The 12,020-nt window shown below is 46.0% G+C and overlaps 7 non-coding genes across 7 annotated transcripts; 5 read left to right on the top strand and 2 right to left on the bottom strand.

Moving 5' to 3' along the window:
* Positions 1-3,312: 3,312 nt before the first annotated feature.
* TRNAQ-CUG (transfer RNA glutamine (anticodon CUG)) lies at positions 3,313-3,384 on the top strand. The gene has a single exon. It is a non-coding gene; the product is annotated as a tRNA-Gln (tRNA).
* Positions 3,385-3,843: 459 nt separating this feature from the next.
* On the top strand, positions 3,844-3,915 carry TRNAQ-CUG (transfer RNA glutamine (anticodon CUG)). The gene has a single exon. It is a non-coding gene; the product is annotated as a tRNA-Gln (tRNA).
* Positions 3,916-5,622: 1,707 nt separating this feature from the next.
* TRNAQ-CUG (transfer RNA glutamine (anticodon CUG)) lies at positions 5,623-5,694 on the bottom strand. The gene has a single exon. It is a non-coding gene; the product is annotated as a tRNA-Gln (tRNA).
* A 760-nt stretch (positions 5,695-6,454) lies between these two features.
* Positions 6,455-6,560, top strand: LOC136872980 (U6 spliceosomal RNA). Its single transcript, XR_011018224.1, has one exon. It is a non-coding gene; the product is annotated as a U6 spliceosomal RNA (small nuclear RNA).
* Positions 6,561-8,813: 2,253 nt separating this feature from the next.
* Positions 8,814-8,885, bottom strand: TRNAQ-UUG (transfer RNA glutamine (anticodon UUG)). Its single transcript has one exon. It is a non-coding gene; the product is annotated as a tRNA-Gln (tRNA).
* Positions 8,886-10,180: 1,295 nt separating this feature from the next.
* On the top strand, positions 10,181-10,252 carry TRNAQ-CUG (transfer RNA glutamine (anticodon CUG)). Its single transcript has one exon. It is a non-coding gene; the product is annotated as a tRNA-Gln (tRNA).
* A 443-nt stretch (positions 10,253-10,695) lies between these two features.
* On the top strand, positions 10,696-10,767 carry TRNAQ-CUG (transfer RNA glutamine (anticodon CUG)). Its single transcript has one exon. It is a non-coding gene; the product is annotated as a tRNA-Gln (tRNA).
* Positions 10,768-12,020: the final 1,253 nt, after the last annotated feature.

Below are 12,020 nucleotides of genomic sequence, written 5' to 3'. Positions count from 1 at the left end.
GGCGGCAACCGGCCACTCGGATTCTGGAGGAGCCGGGCTGACACGAAAGAGCTCTCTGGCAAACTTCCCACTAAAACGCCCTTCTACATCGGCACGCTAAATGTAAACACACTCCTACAAGTAGGAAAACTTCTCAGATTAACATCAGAATTAGATCAGCAAAAAATCCAGCTACTCGCCGTACAAGAGACCAGACTCACTGAGTCGGAGACATCTGAATATGGTAACTACCGCATTTTCAAGAGCAAAACTACACGAACAGTAGGAAAAGCCACACCAATGTTAGGCATGGCCTTTTTCGTACACAAAAAGATCGTGAACTCCCTAGAAGAGATCATACCCATAAACAACAGACTAATGACCTTACGACTACACCTTCGCCACTACACCTTTGTAAATGCCCACGCACCCACCAACGACTGCAAAGATCAGAAGCAAACAGAAAACTTCTGGAACAAACTTGAAACCACACTCATCAAAATACCTGAAAAAGACACCATCATTCTCCTCGGCGATTTCAACGGTAAAATTGGTAAAGAAAAGTGCTACAGAAAAACCGCAGGAAGATTCTCAGCACACGAAAAGACCAACAAAAATGGCAAATGCCTCATCGAGCTCTGTCAACAACACGACCTGAAAATCATGTCAACATTCCTACGGAAAAACCCCAATAAGCTCTTCACATGGGAATCACCCAACACCTGCTGCGGCAAGCACCAGATCGATCATGTCGCCATCTTCTTCCCAGCACAAAAAGAAGTACACAACGTTCAAGTCCGCAGAGGAGCCAACATTGACTCGGACCATCATCTAACAAGAATCAAAGTGAAATTTACCCCAAAACGCTTCTACCAGAAATCCAAGGCAAACAAAAAATTGGTCACAGCACAAATAAAAACATCAAATCTCAGGGAAACATGGGAAAAAATCCCAGCTAAAACTTGGAACGAATTCCACGAAAAAATCATGAAGTGCATCAGAGCAAATCCCACTACAGAAAAAGAGCAGACACCCGTTTTGGAACACCGAATGTGACCAAGCCATATTGAATAGAAAAAACGCATACCAGAAGTTCATCAGCAACCGTACACCTGAAAACGAAGAAAAATTCCGCGAAGTCCGCAGACAGACCTCTAAACTCATCAGACAAACCAAGAGGAAATACCTGGAGGACCAACTGAAGTCGGCCGAACAGGACTTCCGCAACTACAACACCAGAGATTTTTACAGCGTCTTCCGCAACAGATTAAATGGGTACACGCCCAAGAACCTCTGCTTCAGAAAACAAAACGGAAAATTGGCACTCACAGATGACGAAAACACCAAGGAACTCGCGAGATACTTCGAGTCACTACTCAACTGCCCAGAACCAACGGAGAGGTTTTCACTGAAACCCCACCCGAACCCAAACCCAGACTCATCCCCACCTACACAAGAGGATATACACCGACACATACAACGACTGAAAAACAACAAGGCATCCGGAGACGACGGCATCATAGCAGAGCTTCTTAAACATGTAGGAAAGAATTCTCTCCAAGAACTCACACAAATCATACAAGAAATTTGGACAACGGAAAAACTACCAGAAAATTGGACAAACGCCCTCCTCGTTCCACTTCACAAAAAAGGTGACCGAACAGATGTGAACAATTACAGGGGAATTTCCCTGGTGCAAGTCACATACAAAATCCTCTCTGCAGTCCTCCTCCAAAGAACACAGGAACAACTAGAACCACTCATAGGCGAATACCAAGAGGGCTTCAGGCCCCACAGATCCTGTGCAGAACAGATACTCAACCTGAAAACCATCTTGAAACTACGACACACAAGAAAACAACCCACAATCTGCACCTTCGTGGACTTCCAGAAAGCATACGACTCCATTGACCGGCAATCTCTCTTCCAAACACTGAGTGAGTACGGACTGGACAACAAGACTCAAAAAATCGTCTGATGATAAAATTCATGGGAAATATATCTGAAAATTTTCAGATAAAAACCGGTGTCCGACAAGGAGATGAACTTTCCCCACTACTTTTTAACATAGCCCTGGACAAAATCATGAGAGAATGGGAACAAGCTCTAAAAGCTCAAGGAAATTGGCAACCATTAAGTATGACAAGAAGACATGTAAAAATCTCCTGTCTCGCTTTCGCAGATGATCTCGCGATCCTTGCAACAAACGAACAACAGGCAATCAGCCAAATCGAAACTCTCAAGAAATGCTCAGAAAAATTCGGCCTACAAATCTCCTTCTCAAAAACCAAGGTCATGTGCAACCACTGCAGCCTCCAGAATTTGAACACGAAATTTGGCACAATCGAAAAAGTAACTGAGTTCCGATATCTCGGAGAAATTATAGTACCAACAGGAAAAGAACAGAAGGCCCTCGAGGTCCGCATGCAGAAAATGAAGAGAGCCCTCGGCCGAACGCAAAACATTCACAACAAAAAATGCCTTTCAATCTTCACCAAAATTCGACATTACAACACTGTGATCAAACCTGAAATACTATACGCGAGTGAAACAATGGATCTCCACAGGAAAACAGTACTCGAAGACATCCTGAAAGAGGAACGTAAAATCATCAGAAAAATTCTCGGCCCAAAACTGAATGACGAAGGATATAGACTGCAATCTCGTAAAAAAAACCGAGGAGCTCTCAAACCTTGCGGCCGACATCAGAAAAAGACCCCTGAAATTTTACGGACACATCAAACGCCTTCCAGAAAACAGACTGACAAGAATCTTACTTGAGGCAACAGAAAACATCAAAACAAATAGGTGGACAACGGAAATCCGCCAAGACCTGGAAAAATCAGGAATCAAAGTGGCCGACATCGCTAACCGAACCTGCTACAGAACGAAAATCAACAAGTGGGAAGTAGAGTCAGAGAGAAACCACAAGAAGAAGACAGGAGCTAAGTGGACAGAAGAACGAAGAACCACGATGAGAGAAAAACTGAAGGCTGCGTGGCAAAGAAGGAAATGCGCAACTTCTAAGTGAGCTTTGCGTGATCATTTTTCTGTTCTTTTTCGCATCTAATAATAATAATAATAATAATAATAATAATAATAATAATAATAATAATAATAACTATTCGACTCTGTGGTGCAGTGGTTAGCATGATTAGCCACACCCCCACGGAGACCCGGGTACTGCCACAAAATAACGAAAGGCGATCTCGATTTATACTGCGGGCGTTGGTCGGAAGTAACTGTTTGCATCTTTGCATGACGTCATCGGAACTACAGTAAGGAAACATGCCAAGTGTAGCCTACTCATAGCTGGAGCCAGCGCAAGTGTTCGTTCCTGTGGTGTAATGGTTAGCACTCTGGACTCTGAATCCAGCAATCCGAGTTCAAATCTCGGTGGGACCTGCGATTTTAATTTCGACGCTTATTACCAGTTTCTTAATTCTCGGACGCATTTCCTTCCGTTCTCAAACATTGGGCGAGCTACTAGTCCTGCTCTGCAGTTGTATCTGCCCGACCAAATGTCTCACGCTCCAGGATACTGCAATTGTGACGGTAGAGATGGGATCACTCGTTGAGTCGGAAGGAAAAACCAATCCTGGACGGTAAACATATTAAGTAAAAGAATAATAATAATAATAATAATAACTATGCGCCTCTGTGGTGCAGTGGGTAGCATGATTAGCCGCATCCCCACCGAAGCCCGGTTTTCCTGCCACAAAAATAACGATTAGCGATCTCGATTCATACTGCGGGCATTGGTCGGAGGTAGGCCTAACTGTCTGCATCTTTGCATGACGTCATCGGAACTGCAGTAAGGAAACCTTCCAAACGTACTCATAGGTGATGCAAGTGCCGGTGTGCGGTCCCATGGTGTAATGGTTAGCACTCTGGACTCTGAATCCAGCGATCCGAGTTCAAGTCTCGGTGGGACCTCTGATTTTAATTTCGAGGTTTATTACCACTTTCTTAATTCTCGGACGCATTTCTTTCCTCTCTGAAACATTACCTTAAAATTGACCTAGTCGTTTCTATCATGAGGAGCTGTGCTTCTTCTGAGTCGGATGACGCGTTAAATTTTCAGAATTTTACATACATAATTCTTCTTGCGAATGATGTAAAAGAATGGGGTAATGAATGAGTTTCGGGAGCACGGGTTGGTGACCTCGGATCCCCTTGGCGAGTCTGGGTTTGCTTTCACTTATTTCAGATTCCTCACTTTTATATTTGCCGCTCGGCCACCCCTCATCAACTCTAGTTCTCTACCAAACCCCGGCGATATTAGGGCATTCATTTGCGAGATATAGGGATTCTTTCATTTTCACGCCCTTCGTAGCTTTACCTTTCCTTTCCTGATATCTTTATTCTTCGACACGTCGGACCTCTTCCATTTTTCTTCCCATTAGTGTTCAGAGAGGAAGGTGGTAAAATACGCCAGCCTGTGTTGGTAGGCTTAATGGCACGAAAAAGAACTCCTGCGGGACAAAATATCAGCACATCGATGTCTTCGAAAACCGTCATGAGTAGCTTTTTTAATAAATAAAATGCTATTTGTTCGGGGCGTCGATCTAGAAAGATATTTTGCCCCTACTTACACCATATGCGAGGAACCTGCGTGTATTTTGTAAATGGTGGAAGTGTAAAGTGTTGAATGTGAGGTCGACACAAACACCAATTACAACTGAAAACCCCTGACCCGGCCGGGAATCGAACCCGGGGCCGCCGGGTGACAGGCGGACGCATTTCGACCTACACCGCGGGGTCGGACGTCATAAGTAGTTAGTGAGACATAAAAACAAGTGAGAACCAACCCAATCCCCATTTCCAGTACGGGATAAACACCAAAGACCCTGCATGATGGGCTCAGAGAGCGGGAATTGCCGAAATATCTATGGTAAAGTGTGCAGAAGACGGTGGTAACAGCGACGACAAGGATGGTGAGGAAGTTCATGGGTTCTTCAACATAGAAACGCCAATCAGCCAAAGATTTTATAATATGTGTGTATTGAAATAATAAAAATAAGAAGAAGAAGAAGAAAATTAATAATTATCATAATATTGTTTTGTCCCACTAACTACTTATCACGGTATTCGGAGACGTCGATGTGCTGATATTTTGTCCCACAGGAGTTATTTTAAGTGCCATTAAACCTACCAACACAGGCTGGCGTATTTTACCACTTTCCTCTCTGAACACTAATAGGAAGGAAAATGGAAGAAGTCCGACGTGTCGAGGAATAAAGATATCTCGAAAGGAATGTAAGGCCACGAAGGGCGTGAAAATGAAAGATTCCCTAGGTCTCGCAAATATAGGCTCTAATACCGCCAGGGTTGGAAGAGAACTAGTGTTGACGAAGGGTGGACAAACGGGAAATATAAAAGTGACGAATCTGAAATAAGTAAGTGAAAGCAAACCCAAGGGGATCCGAGGTCACCAACCCGTGCTCCCGAGACTCATTCATTACCCCATTCTTTTTACATCATTCTGGATCTTCTGAAGTTTTAACGCGTCATCCGACTCAGAAGGATCACAGTTCCTCATGATAGAAAACGACTAGGTCAGTTTTAAGGTAATGTTTCAGAAAGGAATGAAATGCGCCCGATAATGAAGAAAGTGGTCACAGACTTCGAAATTAAAATCGCAGGTCCCACCGAGACTTGAACTCGGATCGCTGGATTCAGAGTCCAGAGTGCTAACCATTACACCATGGGACCGCACACCGGAATTTGCAGCACCTATGAGTACTTTTGGAAGGTTTCCTTACTGCAGTTCCGATGACGTCATGCAAAGGTGCAAACAGTTAGGCCTACCTGCGACCAATGCCCGCAGTATGAATCGAGATCGCTAATCGTTATTTTGTGGCAGGAAAACCGGGCTTCGGTGGGGATGCGGCTAATCATGCTAACCACTGCACCACAGAGGCTCATAGTTGTCATTATTATTATTATTATTATTATTATTATTATTATTATTATTATTATTTTACTTAATATGTTTACCGTCCAAGATTGGTTCTTCCTTCGGACTCAACGAGTGATCCCATCTCTACCGTCACAATTGCAGTATCCTGGAGTGTGAGACATTTGGTCGGGCAGATACAACTGCAGAGCAGGACTAGTAGCTCGCCCAATTGGCCTCACATGCTATGCCGAACGTGGGCCTTGTGGGGGGGATGGGGAAGATCGGAAAGGATAGACAAGGAAGAGCGAAGTAAGCGACCGTGGCCTTAATTTAGGTACCATCCCGGCATTTGCCTGGAGGAGAAGTGGGAATCAACTTCGAGGATGGCTCCCTCTAATCAGTTCACCTTCCGAGGTCGAGTGGACTCTGTTTTAGCCCTCGTAGCACTTTGCAAAGTTCTCAGCAGAACCAGGAATCGAACCAGAGCTTCCGAGGGTGGCAGGTAATCACACTAACCACTACACCACAAAGGCGGACCAAGTGGATTTTATGACAGAAATATTGCAATATGTAGTACTCGCTTCAGCGGTACATATACTAAAATGGAACGATGCAGAGAAGGTTAGCATAGCCCCTGCGCAAGGATGACACGGAAAATTGTGAAGCGTTCCAGCTTGTTCTTTTTGTCCGCCTCTGCGGTGTAGTGGTTAGTGTAATTAGCTGCCACCTCCGGAGGCCTGAGTTTGATTCCCGGCTCTGCCACAAAACTTGAAAAGTGGTACGAGAGCTGGAACGTGGTCCACTCAGCCTCGGGAGGTCATCTGAGTAGAGAGGAGTTAGATTCCCTCCTCAGCCATTCTGGAAGTGGTTTCCCGTGGCCTCGCACTTCTCCTCCAGGCTAATGCCAGGATGGTACGTAACTTTTTTTTTCTAGTGGCTTTACGTCGCACCGACACAGATAGGTCTAATGGCTACGAGGGGATAGGAAAGGCCTAGGACTTGGAAGGGAGTGGTCGTGGCCTTAATTAAGATACAGCCCCAGCATTTGCCTGGTGTGAAATCCGGAGCCCACAAAAAACCATCTTCAGGGCTATCGACAGTGGGATTCGAACCCACTATCTCCCGGATGCTAGCTCACAGCCGCGGGCGCGTAACCGCACAGACTACTCGCCCAGTGGTACCTAACTTAAGGCCACTGAAACTTCCTTCGCTGTTCCTTGTCTATCCCTTTCCAATCTTCCCATCCCTCCACAAGGCCCCTGTTGAGCATCGCTGGTGAGGTCGCCTGGGCGAGGTACTGGTCATCCTCCCCAGTTGTATCCCCGCTCCAGGACACTGCCCTTGAAGCGATAGAGGTGGAATCCTTCGCTGAGTCCAAGGGTAAAGAGATTAAGACAGAAAGAAAGAATATCACATTATAACCTATTTTAAACAAGGCATACAGACGTCGTCACACATCATTTTTTAAAACAAGCAATATAGTTCTTTATTGAAAAACTCTACAGGTTATTTTCACTACCCACCAAATGGTTGCGCGGTTTTGGGGCACGGAGGTATGAGATTGCATTCGGACTCTAGGCGGTTGGAACCGCACTGCCGAGAAACCGGAAGTTGCTTTTGCGTGGTTTCCCATTTTCACACCAGTCAAATGGTGGGGCTGTACCTTAATTAAGGCCTCCGTGATTTCCTACCCACTTGTATCCATTTCCTTTACCATCGCCGCAATAAGATATATCCGCGTCGGTGCGACGTAATCCAATTTGTTTTCACAATATCATCGCATTCCTCAATTTGGCAAGATCATTCACATATTGTGGGTTTGTACAAAAGTCATTGCAACTATTCTTTTTCTCTCTGGTATGTGAGCGGATCACAAAGTGCTATTTGTCGCGTGGAAGTTATGCAGGCATAGTGTGTATTCTCTACAACAGATGGCTCTGTGATTGCTGGTAGTAGCACAGAGAGCACTGAAAAAATCACTTGCGTGGCGAGGGTCGTGCGATGGAAGTAACTCGTGTTGAGCAGCGCACATCCATCAAAACAGTCGTTCTCCGGAGGGAAATGCGAGAGACTGTCGCATTGAATTGGTGAAAGTGTTTGGGAATAAAGCACAGTAGCATGGTGTGTAGGATAGTTTCAGCAAGGACGTGTGGCAACCGGTGATCAGCATCGGAACGACCTGTCAGTGTGCGGACCAACGTGGCACGTGCCGTCATTGAGCAGCCTCCGGAGGAAGGAGGACGATGGACGCCAGTGGAGTTAGGGCAAGTGGCATCGAAAAACCCACCAATATTGCAGACAGAGCTCCAAATGCGCAAAATGCGCACAATCGCACGCTCTGACGGAAGTTCAACAGTGGAAGCGATACTCAACAAGCTCCGACCACCTAGTGCACTGACAAGAGGACGGCGACCACTTCCTGTCACGACTAATTGCCATTGATGATTTTTGGGCCAGGCCATACGAACCGCAACTCAAAAGTCATTTCACGGAGTGGCGACATACCAGATCACCAAGGCGACAGAAGTTCTGTCAAATTCCTTCCGACGTGAAATTGATTGTGACCGTGGCTTCCACCTCGCAAGACGCTCGCCACACAAATGATTTCACAGCGCTTACTGTGTTACAACCAGCAATCACAGAGCCATCTGTTGTTGTGAACACACACACTATGCCTGCGTAGTATCCTCGCGACAAACAGCAGTTTGTGATCCGCACAAATACCTGCTAGTAAAAAGAAAAATGTTGTTTTCCATGACTTTTGCTCCAACCCTCGTTAATATACACTTCTCAAGTTTAAGCTGTCATTGGATTCAGTAAACACCAATTACCTCATGATAGAGAATGATTGTCAATGTCACAATAATTTTTGGGGACGGAAAGACATGCTCCGAGAATTACGTAACTGGTTATACCACGAAATTAAAATCGCAGGTCCCACCGAGATTTGAACACGGATCGCTGGATTCAAAGTCCAGAGTGCTAACCATTACACCATGGGACCTCACACGCACAGTTGCACCTGCTATTATTACGTTAAGTGCGTAGCGTACTCTCGTTCCGATGACGTCACGCAAAGAGGGAAAGAGTATCCTCCGACAAATGCTCGCAGTATGAAGCGAGATCACTAATAGTTATCTAAATACTGTCTACCAGCAATAGTTTCATGTTATAATTGTTTAAACTGCATGCATAATAATGAAATAATTTTATACAAATTTAGGTTTTATAAACTGCATTTAGTTCTGCGTCCGCCTCTGTGGTGTAGTGATTAGTGTGATTAGCTGCCACCCCGAGAGGCCCGGGTTCGATTCCCGGCTCTGCCACGGAATTTGAAAAGTGGTTCGAGGGCTGGAACGGGGTCCACTCAGCCTCGGGAGGTCAACTGAGTAGAGGTGAGTTCGATTCCCACCTCAGCCATCCTGGAAGTGGATTTCCGTGGTTTCCCACTTCACCTCCAGGCGAATGCCGGGAAGGTACCTAACTTAAGGCCACGGCCGCTTCCTTCCCTCTTCCTTGTCTATCCCTTTCAATCTGCCCATCCCCCTACCATAGCAGGTGAGACCGCCTGGGCGAGGTACTGGTCATACTCCCCAGTTGTATCCCCCGACCAAGAGTCTGAAGGACACTGCCCTTGAGGCGGTAGAGTTGGGATCCCTCGCTGAGGCCGAGTGAAAAGTCGAACCTGGAGGGTAAACAGATGATGATGATGATGATGACCTCAGCTATCCTGCAAGTGGTATTCCGTGGTTTCCCACTTCTCCTCCAGGCAAATGCCGGGATGGTACCTAACTTAAGGCCACGGCCGCTTACTTCCCTCTTCCTTCTCTATCCCTTCCAATCTTCCCATCCCCCCACAAGGCGCCTGTTCAGCATAGCAGATGAGGCCGCCTGGGCGAGGTACTGGTCATCCCCCGTCCCAGAGTCTGAAGCTCCACGACACTGCCCTTGAGGGGGTAGAGGTGGGATCCCCCGCTGAGTCCGATGGATAAACCGACCCTGGAGGGTAAACAGATGATGAATAATAATAATAATAATAATAATAATAATAATAATAATAATAATAATAATAATAATAATAATAACTATTCGACTCTGTGGTGCAGTGGTTAGCATGATTAGCCACACACCCCAACGGAGGCCCGGGTACTGCCACAAAATAACGATTGGCGATCTCGATTCATACTGCGGGCGTTAGTCGGAAGTAACTGTTTGCATCTTTGCATGACGTTATCGAAACTACAGTAAGGAAACATGCCAAGGGTAGCCTACTCATAGCTGGTGCCAGCGTAAGTGCCCGGTCCTATGGTGTAATGGTTAGCACTCTGGACTCTGAATCCAGCGATCCGAGTTCAAATCTCGGTGGGACCTGCGATTTTAATTTCGACGCTTTTTATCAGTTTCTTAATTCTCGGACGCATTTCCTTCCGTTCTCAAACATTGGGCGAGCTACTAGTCCTCTTCTGCATTTGTATCTGCCCGACCAAATGTCTCACGCTCCAGGATACTGCAATTGTGACGGTAGAGATGGGATCACTCGTTGAGTCCGAAGGAAAAATCAATCCTGGACGGTAAACATATTAAGTAAAAGAATAATAACTATGCGCCTCTGTGGTGCAGTGGTTAGCAGGATTAGCCGCATCCCCACCGAAGCCCGGTTTTCCTGCCACAAAATAACGATTAGCGATCTCGATTCATACTGCGGGCATTGGTCGGAGGTAGGTCTAACTGTTTGCATCTTTGCATGACGTCTTCGGAACTGCAGTAAGGAAACCTTTCAAAGGTACTCATAGGTGATGCAAGTGCGGGTGTGCGGTACCATGGTGTAATGGTTAGCACTCTGGACTCTGAATCCAGCGATCCGAGTTCAAGTCTCGGTGGGACCTGCAATTTCAATTTCGAGGTTTATTACCACTTTCTGAATTCTCGGACGCATTACTTTCCTTTCTCAAACATAACCTTAACATTGACCTAGTTATTTTCTGTCATGAGGAGCTGTGCTTCTTCTGAGTCGGATGACGCGTTAAAACTTCAGAATTTTACATACATAATTCTTCTTGCGAATGATGTAAAAGAATGGGGTAATGAATGAGTTTCGGGAGCACGGGTTGGTGACCTCGGATCCCCTTGGGTTTGCTGTCACTTTCAGATTCCTCACTTTTATATTTGCCGCTCAGCCACCCTTCATCAACTCTAGTTCTCTTCCAACCCCGGCGGTATTAGGGAATTTATTTGCGAGACCTAGGGAATCTTTCATTTTCACGCCCTTCGTGGCTTTACCTTTCCTTTCCTGATATCTTTATTCTTCGACACGTCGGACCTCTTCCATTTTTCTTCCTATTAGTGTTCAGAGAGGAAGGTGATAAAACACGCCAGCCTGTGTTGGTAGGTTTAATGGCACGTAAAAGAACTCCTGCGGGGCAAAATATCAGCACATCGATGTCTTCGAAAACCGTCATGAGTAGTTTTTTAATAAATAAAGTGCTATTTGTTCCGGGCGTCGATCTAGAAAGATCTTTTGCCCCTACTTACACCATATGTGAGGAAGACACAAACACCCAGCCCCCAGACCACGGATATTAATCAATTACAATTGAAAACCCCTGACCCGGCCAGGAATCGAACCCGGGGCCGCCGGGTGATAGGCGGACGCATTTCGCCCTACACCGCGGGGCCGGACGTCATAATTAGTTAGTGGGACATGAAAACAAGTGAGAACCAACCCAATCCCCATTTCCAGTACGGGATAAACACCAAAGACCCTGCTGGATGGGCTCAGAGAACGAGAATTGCCCAAATATCTATGGTAAAATCTGCAGAAGACGGTGGTAACAGCGACAAGGATGGTGAAGAAGTTCATGGGTACTTCAACATAGAAACGCCAATCAGACAAAGATTTTATAATATGTGCGTGTATTGAAATAATGACCGCCTCTGTGGTGTAGTGGCTAGCGTGATTAGCTGCCACCCCCGGAGGTCCGGGTTCGATTCCCGGCTCTGCCACGAAATTTGAAAAGTGGTACGAGGGCTGGAACGGGGTCCACTCAGCCTCGGGAGGTCAACTGAGTAGAGGTGGGTTCGATTCCCACCTCAGCCATCCTGGAAGTGGTTTTCCGTGGTTTCCCACTTCTCCTCCAGG

The sequence above is a fragment of the Anabrus simplex genome, chromosome 4 (genome assembly GCF_040414725.1).
Source record: "Anabrus simplex isolate iqAnaSimp1 chromosome 4, ASM4041472v1, whole genome shotgun sequence".
NCBI classification, from domain to species: Eukaryota; Metazoa; Arthropoda; class Insecta; order Orthoptera; family Tettigoniidae; genus Anabrus; species Anabrus simplex.
Note: the sequence above shows the minus strand (reverse complement) of the source record. Positions and strands in the feature narration are given on the sequence as shown.